Here is an 11,679-nt window from a genome sequence, read left to right on the forward strand (position 1 = left end):
TTTCTACCGCTCCACAGCAAAAACCCGTTGTCCGCTCCGGATCGACAAGATCGTTGGAGTCCGAAACGAAACGAAACTCCCGACCCACTTGAATGGGTTATCTGATAAAACGGTCTTTTGTTTCATCTTCCTGGTAAAACGATTGTTTTGATTTTGAGCATCGAACAGCGAAGTTTGACATTTCATTCCGAACGCCGAGAGCCGAGCTCCGGTGAGGAATCGGTGACCTCTGGTATACGGTAAAGTTCATCCATTCGTGGGTCTGCTTGTATTTTATTAGTTTATTATATAATTGGAACATGATATGATAGATTTGCAGTCGTCGATAACGAAGGTTATTTTCAGTAGAAAAAAAATGTATGCCATCGTTGGAAAACTTCGACTGGATTCTATTGAATGTGAATTTGTTTATCGGTTCGGTTCAGTCTCTACTCGATAAACCGATCATAAAAGTATTCTTCATTTGATTTGTTAGGAATATTTGTTATTTTAACTACTAATGAGAACAAGTTCATACCACAACATATTGCTTGTTGATCAAGTTGTAGCTGTAGGTTAAATTTAAAAACACTGATAATCTGTAATTCTTCCTTAACACTCCTAATACCAAGCCTAAAAAAGTTACGCGAAGCACCAAGCCTAAAAAAAAGTTGGAACGGTAACTTTGAGCTATAATAGCTCAGTTGTTACTTGACCAATTTCGAAAAATTTTGCACCCTCGAATTTTGTGAAGTTTGTAGATTATTTTAAGTATATCATTATTGGCAATCTTTTAGGAAAAACTAATGAAAATCAGATTTTTCCCGTTCCAAATTTTTTTTCGAGCTCAAAACGTGCCCTATCTGCATTCATGCGGCATCTGCATCGCGAATCGGATATTGAGAACTTCAACTTTACCGAGTCATAACTTTGTTGTTAGTCAACCGATCTTCAAAATTTGTTAACCATTGGAAAGGTAATACTTCGACAAATAAAATGCACTGAAAAAACCGAAAAATAGGGTTATCTACCCAAAGTTATAATGAAAACTGTAGATAGATGACCTAAGAGAAGATGAGACTTTTTACAATGATCGTAAATATCTCGAAATTCAAAGCGATGACCTATATATTTTTATACATCATTCGATTGCTAGTGATACCAGCTACAATTTTCGCTCAACTACCATTCCTGCACAATCAAAAGAAAACATTAAACAATCGATGAATTTATAAATATATATATGAATTTTTCATTTTTTTTCACATGTTTGTATATAACTCAAAAATTAAAGCGATGACATGTACATTTTTTTGATTCAAAATATTGAAATCATTACCAAAAATAATGTATTGATGATCAAAATTATATATCCGTTCAAAGAATCTCAAGAAATTTGGTACAAATACAGAGAATTTGTGTTATTGGGAAAATTTTGCCAAACAACATGAAATCAAAATTTTTAAATTTTATGACATATATTTTTTTATTATTTTAGTTGGAAATTTATTATAAACAAAATTTACAAAAAAAAACTTAAACTTGTATTTCACTGAAAATTTTAAAATTGTTAGTAAATAACCTAAAACTCTTAAAATATTTTTGTATTGGACAAACGATCTAAACAATTTTTTATGCACAACACAAACGCATTTGATAACTACTGATTCCGATTTTGTTGTAGGTTTGCCGTAGAATCTCAAAAAATAGATAAAAGATCGGAAATTTTAAAATTTCCGAGTTAAATTGCATTGCACAGTGGTCCGGATCCACAATTTAGGGGGACAAAAACATTTGTGGCTTAACCTTATACTTTAGAGCTATGATGTCTTCAAAACAAATGATCAGTGAAGATAAGCCATATGTCGATGTACATGGTATTAGGGTGGCTCTTATTATTAAGGTGATCCAAAACTTATTTTCTGGATTTATTGAGATAAAGGACTGCATTTTTCGCCAAAATTGTAGATAAACTTATATCGAGCAGCTTTGTTGAGGACATCATAGTAGTATCTGCAACGGTTTTAGTGTTACAGCTATTTTTAAAGAGCAACTTAGGGTGTTCCTCAAAAAATCAGATTTTTTGCTCTAGCATTTATATTTTTCTCTTTTCGTATAGGTATCTTTGAACGTCTTTTAGAGTTTGTTAAAACCAATTTTTTAATGACTAACGCATTCAGGTAGCGTTTTCTGAACCGAAGTTATGAGCAAAACTAGTTTAAAAACAGGTTATTTTTAAACTGCTATATCTAACATTGAGGAAAACGAAAACAATCCGTTTCTTGTATTTGACAAAAAATATTTTCGAGCATGTTTATAAAAAAAGGTGAAGGAGATATTTTTTTAAATTTTTTTAAGTTATGTTCATACATTGGGTTTTTTCATTGAAAAATATTCATATCAGTCATTTATTAGCTATATAAGGTATTTTTGTCTTCTAAAGTGTCAAATTAATTCAAGTGCATATTCGGGAAGAAATCGTTCTGCATTCTTCGGGGAATGCAGAATGGTGTCGTTTTTGTAAAATCTCTAACGCCTCTCGGTGGTTGGAGGTTTTATCAACCGTGCATTTTGGCACCTTCAGATCGTTCAGCATCCTTTCGGGGATGCAGGACGACTTATTTCTTTATGTTTTGTGCTGTTTTCCCACCTCACTCAATTCTCAATTCCCTTCCATGTTCCTTTTTTCTTTCTCTTCCCATCAGGAAGTTGATGAGAAGCTACGGGAAGGCACAGATCTCCTAATAACTAGGGGAACATGGCACTTGAGCCAATTAGTTCTGATAACATAGGTGCAGGGTTTCATTCAGTAAAAAGCATTCAAACGAAGAGGGTGTTTTTTCGAAACGAAGACAACTGTAAGCTGCAAATAGATTGGTTGGTTGGTGCTAATCGCAAAGGCTGCTGCAAAGCCAATATTCGGGGCGATTCCAGTTTCATAAGTGCCTGAAATAGTGGAACTCACTTCACTGAGAAAGATAGCCTAGCCGATTTGAGAATTGTTTCAATTGGTAGGTTACACTAGTTCATGCACTAGCTTTCATGTTTTTCAAAAATCAAACAAAACTGTTTGAAGAATACATTTTTATATGAGAATAAGAGAGATATGAGAAAGGCATCATTACACAACTAGGTGGATAAAAACAAGTTTTACTTAATTTCGTATGATTTTTTGTGCTAAATTCAGAATTATACTTTTTCTAAATTGTTTACTAATAGAAAATTCAAATAATTTTCGAATTCTATACATTCCGAAATAATTCTAAGTTTGTGATATTTAAATTCTAATTTCTATCGATTATAATTGATGTCGTTTAAGATAGCGGAAAATGTAAGATATATATTTTTGTTCTTAATTGCTTGTAAAACAAAAATCAAGCAATATTTTTTTTTAATTGTAGTTGGTTTCTTTGGCCATGGGTTAGCATATGGAATTCATATAAATTTACGTTCTATTTCTTTTGTACAAAGATATTGAAATAATTTAAAATTTTCGTGTTGTCACAAAATTTATTTTATTAATAGAAACAAATTCTACGCCTCTTTGAAACAGATGAAATCAAAACGGATTCCAATATTTTCACTTTGATTTGCAGAAACGTTGGAACACAATATATATCAGAAATTTTGAAATTTCCGATCTTCTACCGATTTTTTGAGATTTTACGGAAAACCTAACACAAAAAAACCTAATTTTAGTAGTTAACAATTCCCTTTGGGTTGTGCATAAAAATTGTTTAGATCTTTTGTCCAATACAAAAACATTATTATTTTTAGAGTTTAGGTATATTTACCAAAATTTTTAAGATTTTCATTGAAATCCACGTTTCAGTTTTTTTGTAAATTTTATTCACAATAAATTTCCAACTAAAATAATAAAAAAATATATGTCATAAAATTTCAAAGTTTTGATTTGTTTTTTTTTTTGGCAAAATTTTCCCAATAATAAAAAATCTCTGTATTTGTACCAAATTTCTTGAGATTCTTTGAACGGATATATAATTTTGATCAACAATACATTGTTTCTGGTAATGATTCCAATATTCTGAATCAAAAAAATGTAGATGTCATCGCTTTAATTTTTGAGTTATATACAAACATGTGAAAAAAAGGAAAAATTCATATATATTTATAAATTCATCGATTGTTTAATGTTTTCTTTTGATTGTGCAGGAATGGTAGTTGAGCGAAAATTGTAGCTGGTATCACTCGAATCAATCGAATGATGTATAAAAATATATAGGTCATCGCTTTGAATTTCGAGATATTTACGATCATTGTAAAAAGTCTCATCTTTTCTTAGGCCATCTATCTACAGTATTCATTATAACTTTGGGTAGACAACCCTATTTTTAGTTTTTTTCAGTGCATTTTATTTGTGGAAGTAGTACCTTTCCAATGGTGAACAAATTTTGAAGATCGGTTGACTAACAACAAAGTTATGACTCGGTAAAGTTGAAGTATTCAATATTTTCTATGCGACGTTTATGCCAAAGGAAAGAAAATTGGAAAGCAGATAGGGCATATTAGGCGCGTGAAAAAAACTTGGAACGGGAAAAATCTAATTTTCATTGGTTTTCTTTTGCCAATCGTCTGCTACAAAGTTTTGGAATCAATCTTCGAACTTCACAAAATTCAAGGGTGAAAATTTTATTGAGATTCGTTGAAAAACAGCTGAGCTATGACAGCTCAAAGTTACCGTTCCAACTTTTTTGAGGCTTGGTATTTGGAGTGTTAAGAAGACTTATATCAATAGCATCGAAACGTTGAGTGCGGGAACAAAAAAAAAGTTGTTTTCGTCACGCTGGAAGGAGTCACAGCTATTTCAGTAACTGATGTAATTTCAGAAGTTTCAATAGCACTTCAACTTACGTTGTCAGTGTTCAAGTGGGCAAACTAGCCTAGTATGTTTGATGCAGGCATTCATTGCTGCCTGAAGTGTTTCTAGTAACCAATCGTAGTAATGCAAAAAGGGTACAAACAAAATATGATGAATATAATAAAAAACATTCCTACCAGAAAATGATGAAAAACAGACAATTAACAACACAAGAATGTGTCTATCGAGCCAATTTGTTCTGAATCCTGATAGCATGCCACTTGAATTTGTTTGCACATCAACTAACAAAACCTGGAAATTGAGAGAGATTTTAAGTAACATTTGAAAGTTTTAAAATACTAGTAAAACTTGCTGGCTGGCATTAATAAATTCGCTCAATTTGGCATCGTCATTAATTTAAACGAACCGAAGAAAAAATTAAACTGCAACTCCGGAACCTGAATTCCGTTCCGAAAAGAAAACTTAGTAGAAGCAGATGGCCCTGATTTTCACAATTACTGTATAGTTGGTCTCCATATGAATAATCGGTAAAAAGGTAAAACAGGCAGAAAGTAAAAAATAATTTTGGAAATGCTTCCTGATAATTGTCATAAGAATCAATTGTTTTAACTGTATTTCAACAGCAATCAAACTACGTTAAAACATTCGTTGAAAACTAAAGGTTATAGCAGTATTTCGAAACAGCCATAATCAACTACATAGAATCAATATTGAAGCCACCCTTTTCTCATGTCGATCATAACAGTTTTAATCTTATCGCCTCTTGGATCAGAAAAAATCCCTGACCCTAAAAACAGTGTTGGGAATTGAACCCAGGTAGGCTGTGTGAAAGACGATAATTTTATCCATCACGCTACGGCCGTCCCCACCATTCTTTTGAACTTTTTCGAATACTCCCGATGAGAGACCATTAGGTTAAAATCGTGGTAAATTTAAACGTTTAGAAAATGAAGAAATTTCTTCTAGTTCAGTTTTGATTAAGTTTGAAGTATTGAAACTTTATTGAAATATACACAATCCAAGTTTGAACAACTGCTTAGAAAATTAAGAACAATTTTCGAAAAAAAACTCTTCTCTAACTAATTAAGATAACTATTTTGAATCAATTCGAAAATAATTTCGAACCATTTTGCGGAGTTTTCTCATCAATTTTGGAACAAATTTTAAAACAATGCTGGAACAATTTTCGATAAATTTTGAAACAATTCAGAAATTACTTTGCATCAGCTATTAAACATTTTCGAAAGAGTTTCAAATAATCAGTTGGAAATAATTCTGAATCGACTTTAAACCAATTTTGGTACAATTTCACAAACAACTTTAAAGTTTTTGAAATTTTTAAAGTTAAGCACCAGTTTGAATCTATTTTAAAACAAATTAAGTTTAATTTTTCAATAACTTTTAACATTTAAATTATCTTGAAACAAATATGGAATATACGATACAATTAAAAAAAAATCTTGGAATTATTTTAAAATGATTTCCACACAGATTTGGAACAATTTTGAAAAAGGAAATTGATCAAGTTTTAGAGGAATTGAAAAAAAGTTTCAAATAATTTTAGGACAATATGAAAATAATTTAAAATCGATTACAACAAATTTCTAACAAAACAATTTTAAAGCCATTCGAAAATTTATTAACAATTTAAAAATAATTGCTGAACAATTTAAAAATAATTGTTGAACAATTTTCAATTTCAATATATTGAAACGATTCTTGAACATTACTGAAGCAAGCAAATTTTAACCACTTTTCGAACAAAATTTTAAACACTTTCAAAATAAAATCAATATTCAAATAAACCATTCTATAACACTATAACTACTATAACAAAACGAAATAAAGCGCCTTCGAATCAATTTCAAAATAATTTTTAACTTGAAACACGTTTAAAACAACTTTGAAACAATTCTGAAACTATTACAAAACCACATAAAAGGCTTTTGAAACAATTTTGAATCAAGTTCGAAATAATTTTAGCAGAAATTTCTAATTTTGAGTATAAATTGTCAATCTTGAAATAATTCTTAATCAGTTCAGGAACAATTTAAGAAAATTGGAAAAACCAAATTTGAAACACTTTTAAAACAGTTTTGAAACAATTCTGAAACTCTTACAAAACAACTTTGAAACAATTTCGAGTCCGTTTCAAAATAATTTTTCAGCATAAATTACTATTTTTAACAGAGAACACCAATCTTGAAATAATTTTCAATCAGTTTTGGAAAAGTGACGAACAATTTAAATAACGAGTTAAAAACATTTTTAAAACAATGTTGAAACAATTTGAAATCAATTTCAAAATATTTTTTTATATAAATTGCTAATTTTTAGTTGAAATTGCCAATCTGGAAAAAGCTTTTTATCAGTTTTGGAACAAATGAGAAATATTGGAAGAACAAATTTGAAACACTTTTAAAACAATTTTGAAACTATTACAAAACTAAATGAAACGTCTTTGAAACAACTTCTGATCAATTTCAAAAAAAAAATTACTAGCATTGTCGAATTTTAAGTAGAAATCGCCAATCTTGAAATCATTCTTAATCAGTTTTGGAACAATTGAGAAAATTTTGAAAATAAAAATTGGAAACACTTTTAAAACAAATTTGAAGAACTCTGAAACTATTACAAAAACAAAAGAAATGTCTTTGAAACAGTTTCGAACCAATTTCAAAATAATTTTTAGCAAATTCTAAACAACTGAGAAACTTCCTGCAAATTTGATACAACTTTGCAACAGTTATTGAAAAATTGTGAAACATTTTTCAAAATATTGGGATATATTATAAACCATTTTGTAACATGTATTAAGCAATTTATAAACAATTTTATATCAATTTGGAATCAATTTTTAAAGAGTATTGAAGAAATTTTGAGAAAATTTCGCAGAAATCAAGAATAAATCTTGACACTGATTTGAACTAATTAAAAAAAATAAGACCGCATTGAAACAATTTGGAAACATATTTGAATAAATTTCGAAACAATTTGGAAACTATTTTCATACAATGTCAAAGCAGCACTTTAAACATGTTTGAATCAAATTTGAAACAATGATGAAACAGTATTAAAACTGTTGTGAAACAATTTTGGAAGAATTTCAAACTATTTTATAACAGTCTTAAAATCGCTTTTGCACAAATTTGAACCTATCATAAAACGATTTCGAAACAGTTTTGAATCATTTATGAAACAATTTTGAAACAAGTTTATATCGATTGTCGAAACGATTTAGAGCAATTTTAAATCATTTTTGAAACAATTTAGGATCGATCTTGAAATAATTTTGATAGGATTTTGAAGCAACTCTGAAAAATCCCGAAACAAAATTTAAATCAGATTCAAATGGGAAACAAGTTTGAAAAAGTCGAAAAACAATGTCGAAAGCTTTTCGAAATTAGCACCGTCTTGAAACAATGTTGAAACATTTTCAAACAATTTTGAATATTTTTTTCAAAACGACTTGGAACAATATTGAAATTTTTGAGCCACAAATTCGAAGATTTTTTAAGTAATTGTGAAACAATTATGGGACAGCTTATGACTCAAAATAGATAGAACACTGAAATAATTTTGAAACAATTAGATAGCAATTTTGAATCACTTTTGATTCCATTCCGAAACAGGTTTGGACCAATTTTTTTTAAATGGAACAATTTAAAATTAGTTTTGAAACACTCCTGAAAGAAGTTTCATACAATCCTGAAACACATGTGTTGCAATTTTGAAACATTTTCGAAACAATTTTGAAACATTTTCGAGAGAACTTTGAAATATTTTCGAGACAATTTTGAAACATTTTTGAAACAATTTTGAAACTTTTATTATTTTTACGTTTCGTCTTTGACTCATCAGTGCAGAGCAGTTCAAATTGAACTGTTTAGTGCTAAACTCGGCAGTTCAATTTGAACCGCTAAGCAGATGTAAAGTTTCTGCTACTAACAGAACACTTTTTGTTTGCAACGAAGTGCAATGTCGGTTATGTGCCCTAGCACAAAATTTGGCTAACCCTTTAATGACCAAACCTGCATCGGCCAGAAATAGTCGAAAACACGTTTCCGTTCGGCACGTCAGAAAAGACATTGCACTTCATTGCAAAACAAAAAGTGTTCTGTAAGTAGCAGAAACTTTACGTCTGCTTAGCGGTTCAAATTGAACTGCCGAGTTTAGCACTAAGCAGTTCAATTTGAACTGCTCTGCACTGATGAGTCAAAGACGAAACGTAAAAATAATAAAAACGGTTATGTGCCCTAGCACAAAATTTGGCTAACCCTTAAATGAATTTTGAAACATTTGCGAAACAATTTTGAAACATTTTCGAAACAATTTCGAGACATTTTCGAAACAATTTGGAAACATTTTCGAAACAATTTTGAAACATTTTCGAAACAATTTTGAAACATTTTCGAAACAATTTTGAAACATTTTCGAGACAATTTTGAAATATTTTCGAAACAATTTTGAAACATTTTCGCAACAATTTTGAAGCAGCAGTTCGGATACAAACTGCGAACATGTTTGAAACAGTTTTGAAACAATATCGAACCGTTTCAAAACAGTTTTGAAGCAAAATTGACATTATAGTGCTTCAATTAATCAACAACTACGAAACAGATTGAGTCCCAATAGGAAACAAGCTTGAATCGATTCTTGGAACAATTTTTAACTGTTTAGAAGCAGTTTAATTTTTGAACGATTGTGTATCAATTTTTCAATAATTTCGAGAGGACCTTGAATCATTCTTGATACAAATTGGAAACAGTCTGGATACAAATTAAAAACTAGTTTGAATAAATTGTGGTACAATATTCAAACATTTTTGAGACATTTTGAGTAAATTTTTAAACCAACAATTTTGAATGAATTTTTGAACATATTTGGAACGTTCTTGAGTCTATTGTGCAACAATTTCAATACAATTTAGGAATAACTGTGAAACAATTATGGAACAATCAGAGCACGATTTTCTAAAATATTTTTGAAGGAAACTCGGCGCAGTTGTGTAACTATTATGAAGCAATATAAAAAGGGAAGTAGGAAACAATAAGTAAACAAATTTTATTTCGATTTTGAATCAATATCCACAATGCTACAAAACGAATGTGGAAAATTGCTATGAAATCTTAATTATTAGGCCTTTTTTGCCCCAAATTTCACAAAATTGCTTTTTAATTTCCAAACAACTTTGAATAGATTTTTATTTTCGTTTATTGATCTCCATATTTCGTCTTCGACTTATATGTACCGTAGCAGATTATATTGATTTACTAGCGCAACTTAGTAGTACAATATAAATTGCTACGAAGACGTAAAACATTTTCTACTTCGAGTACTACATTTCATCAATTGCTACTTATTCTGGATTATTTTTATGCTTCTAGATAATTTAGGAATAACCTTCTATGCAATCCTTTCTAAACCCCTTACTTACTTTTTTAGGCGGGATGAAACGCTAAGAAAATAAGTTCTTTTTTTCAATTATGGAGATTTTAACCTTAACGTCATACACCTCTTCGGGCCAGAAAAGCTTTCTGACCCTATGTGCGGCGTTGGGGATCGAACCCAGGTGGGCTGCGTGAAAGGCATCGACCTACCCATCACGCTATACCCGTCCTCCATTTTATTTTATTTTGTTGTAAAAAAAACGAGAAAAGCATAAATAAATCCGTTTATTATAGATGTAGATAAAAGTTTGAGGTTAAGTAAAAACACGGAAAAACAGGAAAACGGCTGTCTCAGTCTTATAACACAAACGAGTGTTGTTTACTGTCCGACGTTTCGGCCATTGGTGTTAGCCTTTTCCAAGGAAAATAAAGTCGATCGTTTATAGTCAAAATGTCGATGTCTGACGCTACGTTGTCTGGTCAATTTTAGAACATGCTTTAAGGTATATTTAGAAAAAAAAAAAAACAAAACATTCGTTTTTGTTATAAGACTGAGACACCCCAGTCGAAATCAAGTATAATGTTAAAAAAAAGTTATCGAAAAATCGACATCCCTTGAGGAAGGTTTCAAAAAACTTGTCTTGGAACATATTCATAGTGGTTTAATGCATTTGATATTCTTCAACAACTTTTTTACAACTTAAACTATTGAAAAACGAGACTGGAACATTTTAGAAAACACACTTAAACAATTTTGAATAATTTTGAGCCACTTTCTATGATACATGAATCGATTTTTCACTACTTAGCTTAATTTCTTAGCGGTTTAGTAGCAATTTCTTTTCCCGTTTCTTCTTCGACTCATCAGTACATTAGCAGTTTCAATAACATTGCCATCCCCAGCTAACAGTTTAATTTAAATAGTTCAGAAGTCGACACGCTAATAGGGTGAACTTTGCGTCTGCTAAGTAGGAATAGCAGTTTAATTTGAACTGTTACTGCATTGATGAGTGGAAGACGAAACGTGAAAGGAAATGAAATCTAAGACATAATTTTCAGGATTGCAACGGTTTTGGTACTTTTCTTAAAAAAAATATTGTCCGATTACTTTTGAGACAATTCAAACAGCTTTCAGTTTGTTTCAAACTACTAGGTATGTCTTAGATGCTTTGTCTGGAACAGGATTTTTCGACAATCCCATTTCGGTTTCTAACCAATTTAAAACTGAAGGACGTGATGATCAGTTTTGACGATTCTTCCCGAGGGAATTTATCAGTTTTATTTGAGAACGTGTTCGCTTTCGGACAGAAACAAGAAAATAAATATTTGCTAATCAAAGCAAAAATTTATTTCATATCGATAAAATATCGTTTGGAAAATCGACCACTGCCAAGTGGTCTGTCCCCTTTCTATCCCCCTCCCCCTCTTGACCCAATGCACACTGGAAGACAGGTTGATGAAGGATAAATG

The sequence above is a fragment of the Malaya genurostris genome, chromosome 1 (genome assembly GCF_030247185.1).
Source record: "Malaya genurostris strain Urasoe2022 chromosome 1, Malgen_1.1, whole genome shotgun sequence".
Taxonomy (NCBI): domain Eukaryota; kingdom Metazoa; phylum Arthropoda; class Insecta; order Diptera; family Culicidae; genus Malaya; species Malaya genurostris.